Raw genomic sequence first — 21,727 nt, 5'->3', positions numbered from 1 at the left:
ATCTATAGCTGTTCTCTGCTATTGCTTTGCTTTTGTGTTTAATTCCTAAAGAACAAAAATTATTCCAAGGAGATGGGAAGGCCAGAGCTGTAGGTCAAGTTCAAAGAGCAAGACACAGATTGAGGGCAGTTGGCAGCCAAGAGAGTAAGAAGAGCATGGAGGACAGGGGTTGAAGAATGGGCAGAGGTTCATGGTAGCAAATGCAAGCAGTGTAAAAAAAAGGAAGAAGATTTGCATGTTGGCCATGTTGCTTGGAACTAAGATTTCCAACTTCTTTGATAGGTGGCTGTCTGATATCTTTTTGTATACTGCCTTAGAGACCAGGCATTCTATTTTGGGGTAGTTCTAATTTTCTAAAAGTTATCTTGTATATATTGAACACAAATGTTTAATTTTATCTGTTGGTATTAGATAATTTCCAGATACCTCACAATTCCTCCTTTTAATAAATATTTAGTGAGGACCTGCAACATTTTAGGTACTGCTATTGTTGCTGGGTATACAGTGTTAACAAGACAGACAAGGTCTAAAGACATGGAACTTATATTTTAATCAGAACAATAGAAAATAAGCAAGTAAATAGTGAGCGCAAACAAAAATATCAGGGAGTGACAAGTAGTATGCAGAGAGTTAAATAAGGTGACATGATATGAAGTGACTGGGAGGTCAAGGAAAATTTCCCTGAGATGGTAATTTGCAAACTATACCGATTGGAGGGGACAGGCAGGGGGAGTCAGATATCTAACTGTAGGGAACAGCTATGCAAAACACTGAAGGTGCTCTAGAATGCCAGTGTGTTAGAGGAGTTTAAGAAAGGTTTTTGCAGCTAGAGTATAGGATATGAGGAAGAGAGTAGCCAAAGATGAGAGTGGGAACAAAAGCAAGGGGCAGATTATTTAGGACTTTGTGAGCTGGGAAAGAAGTTGGTTTTTATTTTAATTGTGGTCTAATCATTAGAAGTTTTAAATGGGCAAGAGGTCTTGCTTGTACGTTGTGAAAGGAGCACTCTGGTTGCTGGGTAGAAAATGGATGACGGGGAGGCGAGAGTGGGAGAGAGGTGACATCAGAGGAGGCTATACAATATACAAGTAGTTTTGGTGGAAGATGATGGTGAGTTGGGTTGGGATGGTGGTGATGGAGAGGAAGAGAAATAAACATATTAAAGGTATGTTTTGGAGGACTTGATGGGTAGATTGGATACTAAATATAAGGAAAGAGAAGTCAAGTATAGCAGTTAGATCTTTGGCTTGCACAATAGATGTATGGTGTTCCTAAGAAGGGAATATATATTGTTGTTTTTTCTCTGTTAAAATATTAAAAGTAATATGGCTTACAGATGTATTAAACATATGAGATAAAGGCAATTAGAAAGGAAGAGGTTTATCATAGAATTTATTCTATTTTTGTTAGAGTAAAAACACATACACCTATCTTCCATTTATTTATCTAAAATTTTAAATTAATTTTAGAATTCTAAAGTAATTATTAGAGATGAGATGTTTGTGGAATGCATTGATATTTATTTTTGATGTATTAAGACCACATAGGCTGTATTTCACAAGGAAAATATTACATATTTTAGAAAGTTTTAAAATAAAGTGAAAAATTCTGAAAAAATAAGGTGATAGAAGAAAAATATCCTGGGAAAATATTTCAATAGATAAAACTGATAAAGGGTTAATATCCTTCATTTCTAAGGATTCTTACAAATTAAAAAGTTTTTAAAAACACCTTATTGGGAAAATGAGCACAGAACACAAAAAGGCAGTTCACAAGAGAAGAGGTCAGTAGCATTAGAGAAAGCTCAGCCACACCAACAATCAAATCATTTAATATTTACAGTAACAATGAGAAATAATATTATAGTGGATAAGAGCACCAACTCTGGAATTAGAATTCCTGAGTTTGAAGGAAATGTACTGAGTAATCCTCCTGAATTTTCCTCTTGGGTAAGTAACTTAATCTTTCTTTGCTTTACTTTCCCCACCTGTAAAATGGGAGTCATAGTAGTACCTAACTCAAGGTTGATTTGCATATCAAATGGATGTTAATATAGATAAATTGCTTAGACAGGTTCTGGGATATAATAATTGCTCTGTGAGTTTTAGTAATTCTTCTTATTGTTTAGTGTTTAATTATTGTTAAATGTTTATAAAATGATGATACTTAATATTGGGGAGGTGGGGGAAGTGGATATTTTCATACATAATAGATGAGAGTATAAATCGATTCATTATTTATGGAAAGAAGTTTATAATATGTCTCAAAAAGTTTTAAAATACATTTATTAAAGCAATACTACTTTTGGGACTTCAGCCAATGATTTGTGTTCACAGCAGGGTTACTTATGATGGTAAAAAATTAGCAACAACTTGACTTACAGGTAAAGAGGTGGTTTAAATATATGCATTTAATTTCACTCGCTTTCTTTTTTTTTGTGTGTGTATGTATATATATATATATATGTGTGTGTGTGTGTGTATACATACACACACACACACACACATATATATCTATATATATCTATATAGATATATATATATCTATATATATATCTATATATATCTATATATATATATTAGCTAAAATACAGTGTATACGGTGTGCTCTTGGCTCCGGGAGTAGATTCCCGTAATTCATCACTTACATAAAACACCCAGTGCTCATCCCAAGTGCCCTCCTCAGTGCCCATAACCCATTTTCCCCGCCTCCACCCCTCCACTCCCTTCCACCCTCTGTTTGTTCTCTGTATTTAAAAGTTTCTTATAGTTTGCCTCCCCCTCTGTTTGTAACTATATATATTTTTTTCTTTCCTTTCCCCCATGGTCTTCTGTTAAGTTTCTCAACTTCCACATATGAGTGAAAACATGATATCTGTCTTTCTCTGAATGACTTATTTCACTTAGCATAATACCCTTCAGTTTCGTCCACATTGTTGCAAATGTCAAGATTTCATTGTTTTTCATTGCTGAGTAGTATTCCATTGTATATATACTATATCTTTAAAACTGCAATAAAAATATTTTTTATTGAGGGCAAATTTACATACATAGAAATACACAAATGTTAAGTGTACAATTTGATGAGTTTTGAGAACAGTATATATCCATATTACCAAGTTCCCAATCAAGAACATTGGCATCCCCTAGAAAGTTTTCATGTTCCATTCTAGTCAACCCTCACCTCCATAAGGCTATTTCAGATTTTTCTATCCCTGTAGATTAGTTTTGTTTGTTCTTGGACTTCATATAAATAGAATTCTACAGTATGGCTTCTTTCATTCAATATAATTTTGAAAACTCATTCATGTTGTTATTGTATTAACATTTACTCCATTTTATTCTTATATTCTCTGTCCCTTTATTGCCGAGTACAGTTTCATTTTTTGAATGTACTAGAATTTATTTTCCTTATGATGATATTTTGGTCATTTTTGACTACCATGAATAAAGTTGTTATGAACATTTTTGTGCAAGATTTGTGGTTGTATGTTTTCGTTTCTCTTGGGTAAATACTTAGTGAAATTGCTGGGTCATAGGGTAAGTGTATGTTTAATGTTACAATAAACTGCTAAATGGTTTTACAAAGTGATCGTGCCACTTGATACTTTCACTGGCAGGTGTGTTGTTTGATGTGTGCTGCTCCATTTCTTGGCCAGTATTTGGTGTTGTCAGAATTTAAAATCTAAGCTATTCTCCCAGGCGTGAAGTGATACCTAACTGTAGTTTTAATTTGTATTTCTCTGCTGACTAGTGATGTTGAGCACTTGTCATGTGCTTATTGGCCAGTCACATATTCAGTGATTCAGTGAAGCATCTATTCAGGACTTTTGCCTAAAGTTGTAAAGATTGTCTCTTGAATTTTCTTCTGGAAGCATATACGTTTAGGTCTGTGATCCATCTCAAATTAATTTTTTTGTATGATGTGAGGTGGAGGTCAAGGTTTATATTTTCCAAGTTTTTTTCTAGTTGTTCCAGCTCAATTTATTGAAAAGAATTGATATTTTGGTATCTTTGTTGAAAACCAGTTAACTGTATGTACATTAGCTGGTTTTTCTCTGAATTCTGAATTCTGTATTATGTTACATTGATCTATTTACTGGATCTTATACCAGAAGTATGCTGTTTCATTTACTATAATTTTACATTAAGTCTTGAAATTATGTAATTTGAATTGTTCACTATTGATTTTAAAAATTGTTTTGACTATTCTAGATCATTTGAATTTCCATGTTAGTTTTAGAATCAACTTTTTAGTTGCTGCCTACAAACCTTGAGATACACTTGCACAGAGTACAAAAAGACAACTATAAGGGTATTCATTATTGTTTAGTTTGATATTGAAACTGATCATAAAACAATTGAAATGTTGACCAACAGAAAACTGGCACAATATAGCATGTTACATCCACACAATTGAATTTATGCTGCTGTTAAGGAGTAAAAAAGTAGATCTGTAAGTGCTAACATGGTCATTCCATAAGATGAATTGTTAAGTGAAAAACAGTGTATAGAGCATGTTCATATTTTTTTTTTAAATAAGGATATAGATACAATATATGCTTTCTATATATGTGTGAATTTTAGAGTTGAGTTGATTTCAAACAATACTAGGTACAAGAGCTTACAGGATGTACTAGATGTTGCCCTTTGCTCTGTAGATGGGCCTTTTGGTTTCATTGTCAGACAGCTTCTATGCCATTGGAGCTCCAGGCTTCCATGGTTATCATAGTACATAGGAGACATTATCAATCTCAGTGTTGCTTTATCAAATCTAATAGATTTCGTCTGGTTTCAGGTACAGGTCCATCCTGTGGCTCCATCATTGTGAATGGAGGGATGAAGAGCCTTCACTGGCCAAATGGGTCATGTGCTCACTCTTATAACTAAAGCAGGGAAGGGCCCCATGGGGAGGAAGCTGTTCAATGAAAGAGATGATATGCAAATTAAAGCACATATATCCATATAGTGACCTTAATAGTGCCTTTTCTGTTCATTCACAGGTATGGTGATTTTTCTATAAAAAGGAACTAAAATTGTGTCCCTGCATTTCAAAATCTTTTATGTTCTACCTCTCACTTTCTAGTTGGATGCTGTCAGCCTTTTTTGGTTTCCTTGGTTTTCAGCTTGAGGGCTTTTTTCTGTTTTTCCCATTTAGCCTAGTCCATTTAGACTGATAACCTGCTTGTGCTATCTGCCAGAGATTGCTTTTGGTGTCCATCTTTGACCTTGACCATCAGATCACACAGTTTGGTTTAATGCACTAGAGCCTTTGGGAAAATATGCTTTGTTCCCCATGATTAATCTTAGTTAAGTTCAGTTTCTGGGCTTCCCTACACCCAGAGGAGGGTCAGATAAAATTACCTGAACTTTTGTTTTGGTTATTTTTATTAGTCCTTAATGGGTTGGACAGAAGGACTGCTTTCGTCCTTGTGTTTTCCTGCCAGGTACTGTTGATTCATAAAAAGTTGTAAGAATGGATGCTAAACTGGATATAGCACCTGATTTCCTGCTTATTTCCAGCTAATAATCAGGTGATATTGCTGTGCGATCATAGATTATAAAGAACTAAATTATTCTGTAAGCTCTGTTTTATATTCAAAATAAATCTGGTTGTTAGCACTCTGTTTCTGAATAGAATAGTTTCTTTGTTGAATAATACTCTCGAATAGGTTTGAATTAAAACTGCTCTAATGTTATTATTGCTAACTATCTAGAGGGGAGGATGAGATAGTGAGATAAGGATGTATTAAGATGAAAATAAGTTGAGAGATGATATAATAGTAAAATAAAAAGGATAAAATTATACTTAAATGAATTTTAAAAACATGTGTTAAATAAGATGAGCCATTATCTAGATTAAGACATCCAGATAGGTGTAAGAAGCTCAGAGAGCAAAAGCCTCTAATTACAGAAGTGTATCTACTCAAATAGTATATTGCTAATTTTGAAATAAATTAGGGTGCAGAGAAAGAGACTGCCATGGGTTTAGCTTCACAGATAAATTAACAGATATAGTAACAGATTTGTTTGCTTGCCACTTATTCATTCACTCATCCATTTTTTTTTTTTTTGCTTATTTTTTTTTTTTTTTCATTTTCATTCACTCATTCTTAAAACAATCAGGGCAACATATTCTTTAGTTATATTTATGTTCAGCTATTTTTTTGTTTTGTTTTTTTTTTTTTGAGAGAAAGAGAAAGCAAGAGAGAGCCAGAGGAAAAAAAGAGAGAGAGAGAGAGAGAGAGAGAGAGAGAGAGAGAGAATCTTAAGCAGGCTCCATGCCCCCACTACAGAGCCTGATCTGGGGCTCGATTTCAGGACTGTGAGATCATGACCTGAGTCAAAATCAAGAGACAGACACTCAACAGATTGAATCACCCAGGTGCCCTTTTTATGTTTAGCTTTTAAATGGAAATAATCTATTGATTATACAACTGAGACCATGTAAAAGCCAAGCCCCTGCAAGTATTCCCTACTTGCATCTTTAAGACTCAGGCAAGCCACACTCAAATATGAAAGCCTGGCTCTTTAATATTTGGACTAATGCACTCAAGCCTTTTTGATTTTTTTAATTTAGACTTCCTAGTACATCGGGATATCTCACTGGCCTATTTAAAATTTATATTATTTGTCTAATTTTGTTAATTGCAAAAAAAAAAAAAAGGAAAATAGGTAGGAATGTAAAGAATGATATGAAGACCAATTGTAATCCTAGCTATGTAAAATAGTTAGTGAAGTCAAATAATTACTAACAATTTACTATATTTTATTAGATCTAAGACAGGATTGACTATAGTTTGAACTATTTTTTTTATCACTTATTTAACCACTAAGAAAGAAGAAATGCTGTCAGTTAAACTGTGGCACACAGTAGTCCCCCCTTATCTGCGGGGGGATATGTTTCAAGACTCCCAGTGGATGCTTGAAACCATGGCTAATACCAAACCCTATGTATATGTTTTTTCCTATACATATAAATCTATGATAAAGTTTAATTTATACATTAGGCACAGCAAGAGAGTAACAACAATAACTAATAAAATAGAAAAATTATAAAAATATACTGTAATAAAATTTTTGTGCATGTGGTCTTTCTCACTCTCCCAAAATATGTTATTGTACTGAACTCCCCCTTCTTGTGATGATGTGAGATAGTAAAATGCCTGCATGATGAGTTGAGGTAAGGTGAGTGAAGTAGGCACTGTGACCTAGTGTTAGGCTACTATTGGCCTTCTGATGGTCCATTGAAGGAGGATCATCAGTGTCCCAACTGCATTTGACTGAAACCACAGAAAGCAAAACCACAGATAAGGAAGGACTACTATACTGCTTTTTCTTTTCTATTAAAAAGCCTATACTCATTGGGAAAGTTCTTTTAGGTTTGTTATGATATATACTTCTTTCATGGATGACTTAAAATTTTTTTTTTTTTAACGTTTATTTATTTTTGGGACAGAGAGAGACAGAGCATGAACGGGGGAGGGGCAGAGAGAGAGGGAGACACAGAATCCGAAGCAGGCTCCAGGCTCTGAGCTGTCCGCCCAGAGCCTGACGCGGGGCTCGAATCCACCAGCCGCGAGATCGTGACCTGAGCCGAAGTCTGACGCTTAACCGACTGAGCCACCCAGGCGCCCCTATCATGGATGACTTTAGAGCATATCTAAAAAGGAAAATAATAAGAAAAACAAATTGGTTAAAGTAGTCTTAAAACCATTTTACATTCAGAGTCTGACTCTCCCATGTGGCTTTTTGATTCAGAGTTGTCAATATCTGTGTTTTTCCTAGTGCTTTCATCCTCTGTGCTGTTAAAAACATTGATGATGCAGCTTTGCTTAAATGAGTGCTCCAGTATGGTCTCCCAGATGTTCATCCAAGCTCATCTCTTCTCCCTTACTTCCTTTTAGTATCAGAACTATTCCTCTCTCCAGTTTTACATATGCACATAGTGAGTGGCCCAGTTAGAGGCATTTCTCAGCCTCTCTGGTAGTAGCTTGGTGCTACGGTCTGAATGTTTGCGTCCCCCTCAAAATTTATGTTGCAGTTCTAACCCCCAAAAGTGATGTTATCAGTAGGTAGGGCCTTTGGGAGGAAAAATTAGGTCTTGAGGGTGGAGCCCTCATGAATGTGATTAGTGTCCTTATGAAAGAGATCCCACAGAGCTACCTAAACCTTCTGCCATATGAGGATACAAGGTGAATTCTGCAACCTAGAAGAGGGCTCTCACTCAACCATGCTGGTGCTATGATCCTGCACTTTCACTCTCCAGAACTGTCAGAAATGAATTTCTGTTGTTTATAAGCCACCCAATCTGTTGTATTTTGGTATAGCAGCCTGAGCTGATTGAGATACATGATATGACCATGTTCTGACTGGTCGGATGGGAGAAGTGGCACGTGCAGCTTACAGTTCACATCCTTAAAAGAAAGCTGCATACCTTTCACTTTCTCTTTCATCCTTTCTGTGGGATGAAATGCAGACACGTGATATTGAGCTGATTTTAATCATATAGAAGATTCCAAGGGTAGTAGAACAACTGGATAGAAAGATCTGGATCTTTGTAGAACTGAAAAGCAGCTCCACAAAAGAAAAATGAGCCTATTTAGTTTAAACCACTGTTACTGTCAAAGCAGCCAAATTAATACCCATATTGTATATACTGATTTTTAGAATTCTTTTTTAAAATTAATATCATATTGAAAAATACTTTTATTTACCATTATATATTTTTTTGCGCATCATCTTTAATAGAGACATAATTGAAAAAAATATACCTATTATGTATTTAAGTCTATATTAACATGTTAATAATGAACCAACACCTATATTTTCAATATAATATATGGATTTCCATTTCTGAATTTTTTTAAATATTTTCATAAGGACTACTGACTTTTTCTTAATTTTAGTTTTTTAAATTTACATCCAAATTAGTTAGCATATAGTGCAGGAATAGATTCCTTAATGCCCCTTGCCCATTTAGCTCATCCCCCCTCCTACAACCCCTCCAGTAACCCTCTGTTTGTTCTCCATATTTAAGTCTCTTATGTTTTGTCCCCCTCCCTGTTTTTATATTATTTTTGTTTCCCTTCCATTATGTTGACCGGTTTTGTCTCTTAAAGTCCTCATATGAGTGAAGTCATATGGTATTTGTCCTTCTCTGACTAACTTCACTTAGCATAATACCCTCTAGTTCCATCCATGTAGTTGCATGGAGTAATACTCCATTGTGTGTGTGTGTGTGTATATATATACACATATATATTCGAATATATATGTACATATATATTCGAATATATATATACATATATATTCAAAATTTATATATATATATGTATTTATACATATACATATATATTCAAAAATTATATATGTATATATATACATATATATATGAATATATATGTATATGTATATATACATATACATATGAATATATATGTATATGTATATATACATATACATACACATACCACATCTTCTTTATCCATTCATCCATCGATGGACATTTGGGCTCTTTCTGTACTTTGGCTATTGTTGATAGTGCTGCTATAAACATGGGGATGCATGTGGCCCTTCGAAACAGCACACATGTATCCATTGGATAAATACCTCGTAGTGCAATTGCTGGGTTGTAGGGTAGTTCTATTTTTAATTTTTTGAGGAACCTCCATACTGTTTTCCAGAGTGGCTGCACCAGCTTGCATTCCCACCAACAATGCAAAAGAGACCTCTTTCTTTGCATCCTTGCCAACATCTCTTATTCCCTGAGTTGTTAATGTTACCCATTCTGACACGTGTGAGGTGGTACCTCATTGTGGTTTTGATTTGTATTTCCCTGATGATGAGTGATGTTGAGCATTTTTTCATGTGTCAGTTGGCCATCTGGATGTCTTCTTTGGAGAAGTGTCTATTCGTGTCTTTTGCCCATTTCTTCACTGGAGTATTTGTTTTTTGGGTGTTGAGTTTGATAAGTTCTTTATAGATTTTGGATACTAACCCTTTATTGGATATGTTGTTTGCAGATATCTTCTCCCATTCTGTCGGTTGCTTTTAGTTTTGCTGATTGTTTCCTTCACTGTGCGGAAGCTTTTTATTTTGATGAGGTGCCAGTAGTTCATTTTTGCTTTTGTTTCCCTTGCCTCCGGAGACGTGTTGAGTAAGAAGTTGCTGTGGCCAAGGTCAAAGAGGTTTTTGCCTGCTTTCTCCTTGAGGATTTTGATGGTTTCCTGTCTTTCATACATTTTGAGTTTATTTTTGTTTATGGTGTAAGAAAGTAGTCTAGGTTCATTCTTCTGCATGTTGCTGTCCAGTTTTCCCAGCATCACTTGCTGAAGAGACTGTCTTTATTCCATTGGATATTCTTTCCTGCTTTGTCAAAGATTAGTTGGCTATATGTTTGTGGGTCCATTTCTGCGTTCTCTATTCTGTTCCATTGATCTGAGTGTCTGTTCTTGTGTCGGTACCAGACTGTCTTGATGATTACAGCTTTGTAGTATAGCTTGAAGTCCAGGATTGTGATGCCTCCTGCTTTGGTTTTCTTTTTCAAGATTGCTTTGGCTATTCAGGGTCTTTTCTAGTTCCATACAAATGTTAGGATTATTTGTTCTAGCTCTGTGAAGAATGCTGGTGTTATTTTGATAGGGATTGCATTGAATATGTAGATTGTTCTGGGTAGTATCGGCATTTTACCAATATTTGTTCTTCCTATCCAGGAGCATGGAATCTTTTTCCATGTTTTTGTGTCTTCAAGTTTTTTCAGAAGCTTTATATAGTTTTCAGTGTATAGATTTTTCACCTCTTTGGTTAGATTTATTCCTAGGTATTTTATGATTTTTGGTGCAATTGTAAATGGGATCGATTCCTTGATTTCTCTTTCTGTTGCTTCATTGTGGGTGAATATGAATGCAACCGATTTCTGTGCATTGATTTTATATCCTGTAACTTTGCTGAATTCATGAATCAGTTTTAGCATTTTTTTGGTGGAGTCTTTTGGGTTTTCCATATAGAGTATCATGTCATCTGCAAAGAATGAAAGTTTGACCTCCTCCTGGCCTGTTTGGATGCCTTTTATTTCTTTGTGTTGTCTGATTGCAGAGGCTACCGTTAAATATTTTAATGGATACACAATATTCAAGGTACAGATACATCATTACTTAACTAAGCTACCATTGGGCATTTAGGTTGCCCCAGTTTTTCTAAGTTATAAATAATACTGGAATAAAAAATCTAATGCTCTCTCTCTATACACACACACACACACACATATACACATGTATGTATGTATATATATACATAAGTCTTTGTATGTATATACAGAGGTCTTTGATTTGCTTCCCTAAAATAAATTCCTGTAAATAGAATTACTTGGTCAAAGGTCTTTCACATTTTAAGGTTTTTAAGGTTAATTACCAAGTGCCAGTATTTCTGCACTAATTTACCATACCTCTAGGAATATATGTAGATTGCTATTGAACACTGAATTTGTAAAAATGTTTTTGAGTTGTAATTTGCATATAATAAATCCATAGGTTTTAAGTGTTCAGTTCCTTAAGGTTTAACTATTGTGTACACCTAGGTAACTGGCACACACAAAAAATTATAGAATCTTTCCTTTACTCGGAAAGGTATATTTGACCCCTTCCCCTAATCTCTGCTCTACGGGAGCAGGTGTTGTTTTGATTTCTAATTTTGCCTATTGTTGGGTTTCATGTAGATAAAATCATACAGTAGGTATTCTTTTGTTTCTAGCTTCTTTGCTTTCATTTTTGAGATTCAATATCAAATATTGCAAGTATCAGTAGTGGTCAGTTGTATGAAGTTACTTCATTTAAAAAATTATTCTCCTGTTGATAAATATTTGTGTTATTTCCAATTTGGGGCTCTGAATATGACTTTTTGTGGACATATGTTTTTCATTGACTTTCTCTTGGAAATACCTAAGAGGAGGATTGTTGAGTCATAGGGTAGAAGCTTTTTTTTTTTTTTGAGAGAGAGAGAGAGCGCGAGCATGCACAAGCCATGGAGGGGGAAAGGGAGAGAATCTTAATCAGGCTCCGTGCTCAGTGCAGAGCCCAATGCAGGGCTCAGTCCCACAACTGTGAGATCATCACCTGAGCCGAAATCAGAGTCAGACGCTGAACTGACTGAGCTGGCCAGGCACCCCAGGTAGAAGCATATTTAACCTTTGAAGAAACTGACATGTAACTCTCAAAAATGGCCATACAACCTTATGTTCCAATCAGCATTCATGAGAGTTCTGGATGCTTCTCATCTTGGCAAATATTTCGTATTGTTAGTTTTGTAGATACTAGCCATTCTAGTAGCTGTGGAAATGTAAATTTGTATTTTCCTTTTCACTAATAATGTTGAGCTCCTTTGTATATATACATTTTTTAATGTTAATTTTTTATTTTGAGAGAGAGAGAAAGTGTGTGTACTCAGGGGAGGGGCAGAGAGAGGGAGGGAGAGAGACAATTCCAAACAGGCTCTGTACTGTCAGCGGCTTGATCTCACAAAGCATGAGATTGTGAACAGAGCCAAAAACAAGAATCGACTGCTTAACTGGCTGAGCCACCCAGGCACCTCACCTTTTGTATATGTCTATTGGCCATTCATGTATCTTCTGTAAATGATTTGTTCAAGTCTTTTGTCCATTTTTTTAAAAATTGAGTTTTCTTTTTCTTACTGATTTGTAGGAAATCTTTATATATTTTGTACAAGGTCTTCATCAGATATGTGTGTTGTGGATTTTTTCTTCCACAGTGTGACTTTATAAGCAGAAATTTTCATTAGGATGAAGTACAATATATCGATTTTTTTCTTTTCTAGTTAGTTCTTTTTGTGTGTTCTAAGAAATTTTTGCCTACCACAAGGTTACAAAGATATTCTTCTCTGTTTGCTTTTAGGAGCTTTATGTTTCTAGTTTTTCTAATATGGTTTATGATTCATCTTAAAATAACTCTGTTATTGGAGTGAGGCAGGTTCAAATTCATTTAGTTTCCATTTTTATATAGGTTTTCCAACACAGTGGTTAAAATAACAGTTTTAGTTTTTGCCAATACGATAGGAATAAATAGTATTTTATATTGTTTTATGTCCGGATGAAATCTTGACTGAATTTTTTCCTGAGTTTCCATGTTTCCTACAACTTTGAGTCAGAACTATTCAAATAGCCAACCCCAATGGGCTAACTTCTTGAATTCAGAAAAGAATCTCGTTATCTTTCTTTCTTGTTGAGAGATGTGAAATTACCTTAGCAGAACTGATCTAGTGACATCCATGTCAATCAAGATTAGAAAATATCCAGGAGAATTATTGGCAACTATCAGTCTGTTTTAAATTAGTAAGGGTTTATATGACTCATGAAACATTAAGATGACCATATTTATATGACATTCCTGAACTAGAAGAGGTTGAATTGTTCAACATAGGTTAACACATAGGAAAAGACTCATTATATCAAATACTTAGAATAGTATAATAACTGTTAGATCTGTAAAGCGCGAGCTGTGCCTCCCAGGGAAATAAATGATACCTGTTTTAAATATCTTTAATATAGAGAAGAACAGAGGGTACATTTCAAGGAAACAGCTTATGGTGACAAATTAAAACGAAGTTACTTTGGTGATTTTGCCCATAGATTTCTGTGACCTGCAAAAAAATAGGAGCCATCCACCTAATGTCAAAACCTGAGTTTCTCAGAAAAGGGTAAAGTCTTATATCCACTGAATTTTTCAGGGATTATACCATACACAGATGGGCTAGAGCTTGAGGAGAGTAAAGTATTCACATTCATTTTGGAAGGTTAATGTCTGAGAAAAGTGACTAGCTAAGCAGCTATAGTAATTTCAATAGAGAGTACATTTACATTTTTCTAGTAATACTATTCATGTAATTCTTTATGCCACATAAATCTTTTCCACACACTTTCAGATATGTGGCTTCCGTATGCTCTATAAAAGCTATAAAATGAGATCAGATATTCTTTTCTTACATATTTTTCTATCAGTTAACTTCTTTCCATGACCTCTAGTACTGACATTGTGTTGTTTGGAGTTAGAACTCTCAATAATGTTTCTACCATTCTGCCGCTCTTGTTTTCTGACAAAATGATAAGAATTGTTACTTAATTGTCTAAAAACATTTCTGACATATATTTTATTATAATTTGCATTTTGTAACTCACCGCATCTTAATTTCTAATTTTCTGTTTGGTGACTAAAAAATTAGGCAAGGCTTCAATACAAAGGGAAGTAATTGACACAAGAAGAGCACTGTCATAATTTCCCCCAAGGAAATAACTATTTTGTTAACTCTTTAAAATTGCTGAACATGTTTTTTTCCTCAGGGATTTAGCATTTGTTTTTTTCAATACTTTCATGCTGTTCAAAACTATTTTATATATTGAATAGAGTTCTAGTAATATCTGTGACAGCAGTCCTGTCAAAACACTTAAAAAGTATGCTCACTCATTATGGAAAACTTGAAAGCCTTTGTCCCTTCAAAAGTATATGTTTTGCTTTGAAAGCTAAGCAAAACAGCTTAAATTTTGGAACACTACTGGGAGCAGTCTTCAGAGAAACGATGTTAGTTTTCTAATTAGAGATTCCAGGCCGGTGTTACAGGAACCCATCTAGACAACATCACTTTATCTACGACAGTTGTGATAACACCTTCTAAAAGGTTTTTTGTAACAGTGAAGTTTTTATTTTTCAGCATTGCCCTAACCTTGCATAGGCAGCTTAAAGAATTGCAGTGGCCTTAAATGCAAGCCATTGAAGATCCAAATGCTCTGAGTTGATCCTTTCTGACAGAGGAGAAAGGCCAATAAGCCAACCCCAAATGGTGTAACCAGGAGCAGTGCATAATTAAAAGCCATCTGCATGTCTTGTGTGCCCCTCTCTGTATATGAAATAGGGCCAGCACTATGTGAGTACTTAAAAGCTCTTTTGAAAAATTTCAAATCCTTATTGAGACATTTATCCTACAGTGTGGACAATAAGACAAACCGAAGTATTCATGACCAACCCCCTCCTACTTATTTTCTCATGTGTGAGTGATTTATAACCAAGTTAACATAATGCCATACCACCACACTAGAAATGTTTATTGTAGGTTTAAAAATATTCTATAGTTCATGAAAAGAAGTTAAGTGGTAAGACTAAGAAAATAACGTTGTTGTGTGTCTGTATCAGGATTATAGCCCAGAATTCTTTCTGAATTCTAACGGAGGTTGTGCTCTACACCCACAAACAAATGCTAGTTACTAAGCCCTCAGATTCAGAAGTTTTATTTTTTTCTTTTTTAGGGTGAACTTGATTTCTAAGCAGATATTTAATATGTTTTCTTTGGTAGGAAGTAACTGGTAAAGGAGTCTATTCATTAGTTCTTATAGTAGGCTTGAGTCATAATGAAGTGATGCTCCATTTAACCCCATAGTGATAGCCTAGTTTAAGAGAACATATGTATTTAGCCAGTAAGTTTAGGAGACTGGTTCATCCTACACAGATCATAAGTCCCATCCAAGAATGTATTATCTTGTGTTATTCCTGTGGTTTGGGATGTTATAGAGGGGAATTCTGGTCCTAATGCCCTCAGAAGTCACTTCTAACTCTTAGAGTCTATGATTTTATGAGTTTTAGTTTTAGAATGCAGTATTTCAATGGTCAGTGAAAGTATGTAGTGTTATTATATAAATTGATAAAAGAACATTCAAAGATCTGGAATGTTAAAAAAATGTTTACATCTTAATTTAATTTGTTAAATTATTAAATTCATTAATTAATTAAAGTTTAATTTAAATGTTAAATTTAAATGTTTACATTTAAATTTTTAAAAAAGTAATGATTTTGTTTCCTGCATGTCATATCTGTAGAATTTATATCACTGTTCTATACAAGGATTCCCAGAATCCCTTGTTTTGAGATTTCAGGTCTAACTTCTCCATGATTCAATTTAATACTCCTTTCCAAAAGTAACTAGAATGTTCAGGTTGGGATATAATGCTTGATATTTCCAAATGCAACAATTCCTAATTCCTACAAGTCCATATATTAGCTAAGCATCTATCCAATCATTCCTTAGAGCCTCTCTGTTGATATGTCCCATAATCCCTAGGGATTAATTGGTGTCTAATTTATCATTTCTGGTTGTTTTTGTTACTTACAAATGCAACCAGAACTCAGTCCTCCCAACTCTTGAGGTCAGAGGACTTGGTGACCCCAGAAGATCATTCCTTGTCTGTGTGGCTCTTGCTGTTGTTGCCATAAAAACCTAAGACTTAACAGAGCCAGTGGTCTCAGAATGGTTTTATATGGCCAAGAGACTCAGTATTCAAAGTGTTCAGGCCTCTCTGGACCTCAGAATCTTTGTCCAGTTGGGTTTAGCTCTAAATAAAGGAAGAAGTCTTTCTGTCTTCTTATCTTTACACTATCTTTTCTGGCTCAGGATTAATCTTTTTGTGGGTGATTGGGAGGAAAGATGCATCCTTGGCAAGGAATTTCTCAACTCCCACCTTGGGAGTGTGGTCTGGCTTCAACAGACCTGACAAAACAATTAGTAACTAACCTGACATGAATATCAGGAACATGTGGTCATTTTTACTGTCAACTTCTTAAGCATGAGCAGTTAACGAAGGGACTTACTGAGTTGATATTTACTTGGAACTTATGGGGAAGGAAATGCAAATTAATTAAATTCTCTTTTTTCTCTTTATTCAAGATTATATTTCCTATTTTTTTTAGATCCCAATTCCCCTAGTTTTTATAATGCCCAATAGTAACTCCTGATTCTAGAACACTCTCAATTTAACATTGATTATCTTAAATTGTACTCAGTAGAGAACAAGCATGGGTTTAGAGCTTATTCATCAATAGTTTTATGGTTCTGTTTACTGAAATGGTGTATATATATATATGTTTATATATACGTATATATATGTATGTATACATATATATACGTATATATAAATGTATATATATGGTATCACATTTCATTAATCTGATAAATATTTATTCATGTCTACAATGTGTCATCACAGCTTTAGATTAACCATGAAGAATATGAGGCAAATCCAAGTAACGTTGTGGGAGAAAAGTGGTCACAAAATTAATCACAATCAAGAATTATAATCATAATTAATAATATGAAACAAATGGCTTTTTAAAGAAATTCTTTTCAAAGAAGTATAATAAAATTCTATGGAAAGATGAAATAAATTCACAATTATTTCAAAGGCTATGAAAATTAGTATGATAAGAATTTGAACACTTATTGTTTATTCAAAAATTGCTTATTTTTAACACAATGCTTTCAAAAGAAGAAAAAGTTAATTTCTCAGAGAATTTCTGCTCTTTGCTTTCTTCTTTGCTATGGTAAAATGTTGCTGCCTTGTCTTACTTTTTATTTTCACTGTGCTGTAGTACGAAAATAAACCTTTAATCAAAAGAACTAAAAAATGTAGTTGCAGTCATTGAAATTGAGGAAGCAAAGTCTGTGGATTTATTGTTTAAGTGGGGTTGTGCATATTTGGAAGTTATGGTTTCAAGAATCTTGGTATTGAAATAAAATTTAATTGCTGATTTTGCTTACATCCATGACTACCAGCGTTGAGGAATTAACTTTTATTTCAAAAGTGAATGTTTGTTGCTTTTTAAATCACATTTTAAAATGTGCGTTAGAGATTTTATATGACTTGCCATTACCACCAGAAATGACTGAGAACTAATCTATTATTTTTTAGGTCCCATGGTACTTTGAGCTAGACACCTGCCATGCATTCCTTCATCTGATTTTCAAACTCTAGGGGGAAGCTGCTCTCCATTCTTCTACTCATTCTTCCACATACCCAACAATTGTTTATGAAATGCTTACTATGTTACTAAACATAATGATGAGAGAAGAGAAGTCTGTGCCCATGATTTAAGTGATTGGAAAGGGAGGCTGGTTCTGGATCTAACATATCACTGGTGCTAAAATCCTTCTTGATCCTGACCCCCAAGGAACTGTTGAAAATGGCAGCAGTAGAGACAGTTATTGGGGATTTGGTTGGAATTTCCAAGGATGCCTGGGTTGAGTGTCTATACCAGATGGATAATCAGCATCAGGGAAGAGGTCCCTTTGCAGGGGCTGATGATATTTTTTGGCAGTGGTAAGTGGGACAATTGGTGTGGACAGAGAGAGCCCACTTGTCACCAAGGGAATGCTTGGAATATGGACTGGGATTCACAGAGTGGGATTTGAAATGTACTAATTTGGATATTAAAAGGTTGACATCACTGTGTACCTCAGGGTAATAAGGTTGGACAAATGGTTTATATAAATATTAAGAAAGTGAAACTTTGAAAATTCATGTAGGTGATAAGCAAAGACACTGAATTCAAACCCAGGTTTGTACCACCTCCTTGGGAAACTTTTAACCATTTGTACACACTTAGCTGAAATGCTCTTCTTGGAATTTGCCTTTACTAGTAAATCAATAGAAATCTATGTAAAGTGGAACATTTTTTGTAATAGCAAAATGCTTTGGTAAATAGTGTGAAAGCCATTCAAAGTTGTACTCTGACTCTGTCCTTTGTTCAAATTGTACTATTCACATATTCAGAGACAGAGTGTCTCTATTACTTAATTATGATGAGTATAATAATTGTAAGTAGGTGGTTATATTATGCCAGAAGAGATAATTAAATGGGGAATTGCACTATTAGCTGGGCTTTTAGTACATGCATTATCCTTATGAAAGATGATATTATGATTCCACTATACATTGCTCAGATAAAAAATATTTACAGAGTCAACACTTCATATCAGAGGGCATTAGAAATACATTAGATATAGATGGCATCCCAAAGATATCATTAAAATACTTTGGAAATTGTACGAGCATAAATACAGGGCATTGACTTCCTTTTTGACCAGTTTTATTGTCAGTAGGATTGGCAATTGTTCATGCACCTACAATTTCAGCAGAAATAAATTAATCATTGAAGGGATATGACAGGAACATGGGGGCAGCTTAGTTGTAAATCTTTCCACTTTTCTTGGAAATCATATATAAGGAGAATAGAAAAAAAAAGCCCTCAAATTAGATTCTTAACAAAGCTAGAAAACAGAGTATTCACAAGCTCTAAGTTACACGTAACTGTGGCCCAAGCAAAGGAAGTCAGCATTAACTTCATGAGAATGATGGGGCTGAAGATGGGGTAAAGAATGAGGGAACATGAAAAGGTCCCAGCAAACAGGTGGGAAGGCAGGACATATACCCCCTTGTAATCAATGGCAAGTAAAGGAGCCAAGGGAAATTGCAGTTAGGAGTAGAAGCTCTTCTGAACCAGGTCAGGACTAAGAGTCAAAGCAGGTGTGGGTTATATTGTAAACAGTCTGCCACTAGCAGTACCAGAGAGAGCTTTTGAACAAAGAAACCTAGAAAACTACCCACCGGCGCTCTTGCTAATAGCTGGTCTAGGAAAATCCAACTCATTTAAATATGAATGACAAAAGTGGATTGAAGACAGCATCCAGACAAAAATATTGTAAGAAAAATGTGCGTAAGAGCATCAAAATTCCCCTACATAGAGAATTCATAAGAAAATGTTGCATGAAGTAAATGAAAATTATAATTCATCATTTCAATCTGAATAAAACAGCATTACTATAGCAATTTCAGCTTTGCATTAATACCATGGAAGACATCAGGAAAGAGCTGAGCAGTCAACAGAAGGTATCAGTAAGACTGCTGGAGAATTTGAAGCAGGAAGTGGTAGATTTCAGGAAAGAGAAGAAAAAGAAAAACAATAATTTAGCAGTGAAGACTAAATTACAAGGAGTACAACAGGGAACAGACATCTGAGGAAGCACAATAAAGGACATAAAATAAAGAAATGAGAAAAACAAGCAGATGAAACAAAGAAATACAACGATGAATGAGGAAAGATGGAGATAGAATAAAGACAAAGGAAATTCAATTTTTGCATAGTTGGAGCTTTCAAAGGGAAACCCCCAAAACAATATAATCTAACAATTATATAAAAATACGTTTTATGAATGCTGCCCTGGAAAAAAAAGAAAATTTGAAAGGCAATCCCAGACTGAGTGGCTTAAACAACAAACATTTACTTCTTACAGTTCTGGAGGCTGGGAAGTCCAAGTTAAGGTTGGTGGCAGATGTGGTGTCTGGGAGGGCTCTCTTCCTGGTTTACAGATGGCTGTCTTCTCATTGTATCCTTACATTGTGGAGAGCAGGGAGACCTCTCTGGGGTCTCTTTTATAAAGGCACTAATCCCATTCATGAGAGTTCTACTCTCTTGACCTAATTACTTCCCAAACACCCACTTCCTTATATTACTGTGCTGAAGCTTAAGAATCCCAACATATGAATTTTGCATGGACACAGACAGTAAATGTATAAAAGGATGTATCATGTTCCATGAAAAAATGACCCAGAGTGGCCAAAGCCAAGATGGCAGAGTGGGCTGTAAATATAAAGGAAAGAATTTAGCGGGCAGGCCGTTTAAAAGATTATGTCACTTAGAAGAAAATCGGGCAGTTATCAGATTTCTCTGAATTTCAGCACTGAATTTCAGATGAGAGTAGAGCAGCACCTACAAGTTACCCAGGGGAAAAAGACCAACCGAGATGGTCTTTCCCATATATAGTTTTGAATATGCAAAAGTTCAGGGTGTATTGTTCATATAGCTCTTAAGATAATTTACTGTAGAACTCCAGTCTGCTAAGAGGTAAAATAAATAATGAACATTGAACACATTTAATTATGTTCTAGGACAAAACCATAGGTAAGGTAAGGGTGTCAGTGTGGCATGTTAATATTGTATGTTCTGACAATGTAAAAATGTAGGTACAGAAATGTTTGAGAAGAGGCCTGAGACTACTGTCTCTTAAAAGGCCCACTTGAAAGGTTGGTTGGTGGCTGGCATCTGGGAACTTGAATTTCACAAGGGTTCCCACCATTCAGAACTGATAAAAAGTAGCTAACTGTGTTTAAATTGTTCATGCAAACATGGTTTATGCTAAACTTCTGCTTTCCTTCTGAGAAGCTAGAATTTTGGTAGGTGCTGAACAGAGGGTGCCTGTATGAACAGCCCTCTGCGAAAATCTCGGGTACTGTCTTTAGTGAGCTTTTCTGCTAGACAGCATTTCACATGTGACATCACAACTTGTGGCTGGCGAAATTATGCACATCCTATGTGAATCCAGTGGGAGAGGATGTTTCTTGCAAGCTTGTGCCTGGTGTTCTCCAGTCATTGCCCCCTGTGCCTTTTCTCTTTGCTGATTTTGTTTGTATTCTTCACTATAATAAATCATAGCTTCAGAACAACTATGTGCTGTGTCCTGTGAGTTTGCCTAGTGAATAATTGAACCTGGGGGTGGTACTGGGGACTCCCAACACTGACTAAAGGTAACCATTGGAACAAAATACAAACCTTCCAAAATATCAGAAGTATAAAAAGAAAATAGAAGAGGGAGCTTCTTCTATCCACCTTTCTACCTATAACATGACAGAACTGAAACCCAAATTGTTGTAAGTTAGTAATTGTAAATGAGCTTCACTTATCTATTAAAAGAAAAAAGATCTTCAGATGGGAGCATCAAACAAAACCTAATTTTGTGCTGAGTCCAAAAGATACATTTAAAGTAGTTCAGAAACGTTAAAAATAAAAGTATGAACAAATTTATACAGACAAATGAAAAAAAAGCAAGTGAGGATTGCA

The sequence above is a fragment of the Panthera pardus genome, unplaced genomic scaffold (genome assembly GCF_024362965.1).
Source record: "Panthera pardus isolate Hobbes unplaced genomic scaffold, ASM2436296v1 HiC_scaffold_13, whole genome shotgun sequence".
In the NCBI taxonomy this organism is placed as follows: domain Eukaryota; kingdom Metazoa; phylum Chordata; class Mammalia; order Carnivora; family Felidae; genus Panthera; species Panthera pardus.
This window is presented reverse-complemented; position numbering follows the sequence as displayed.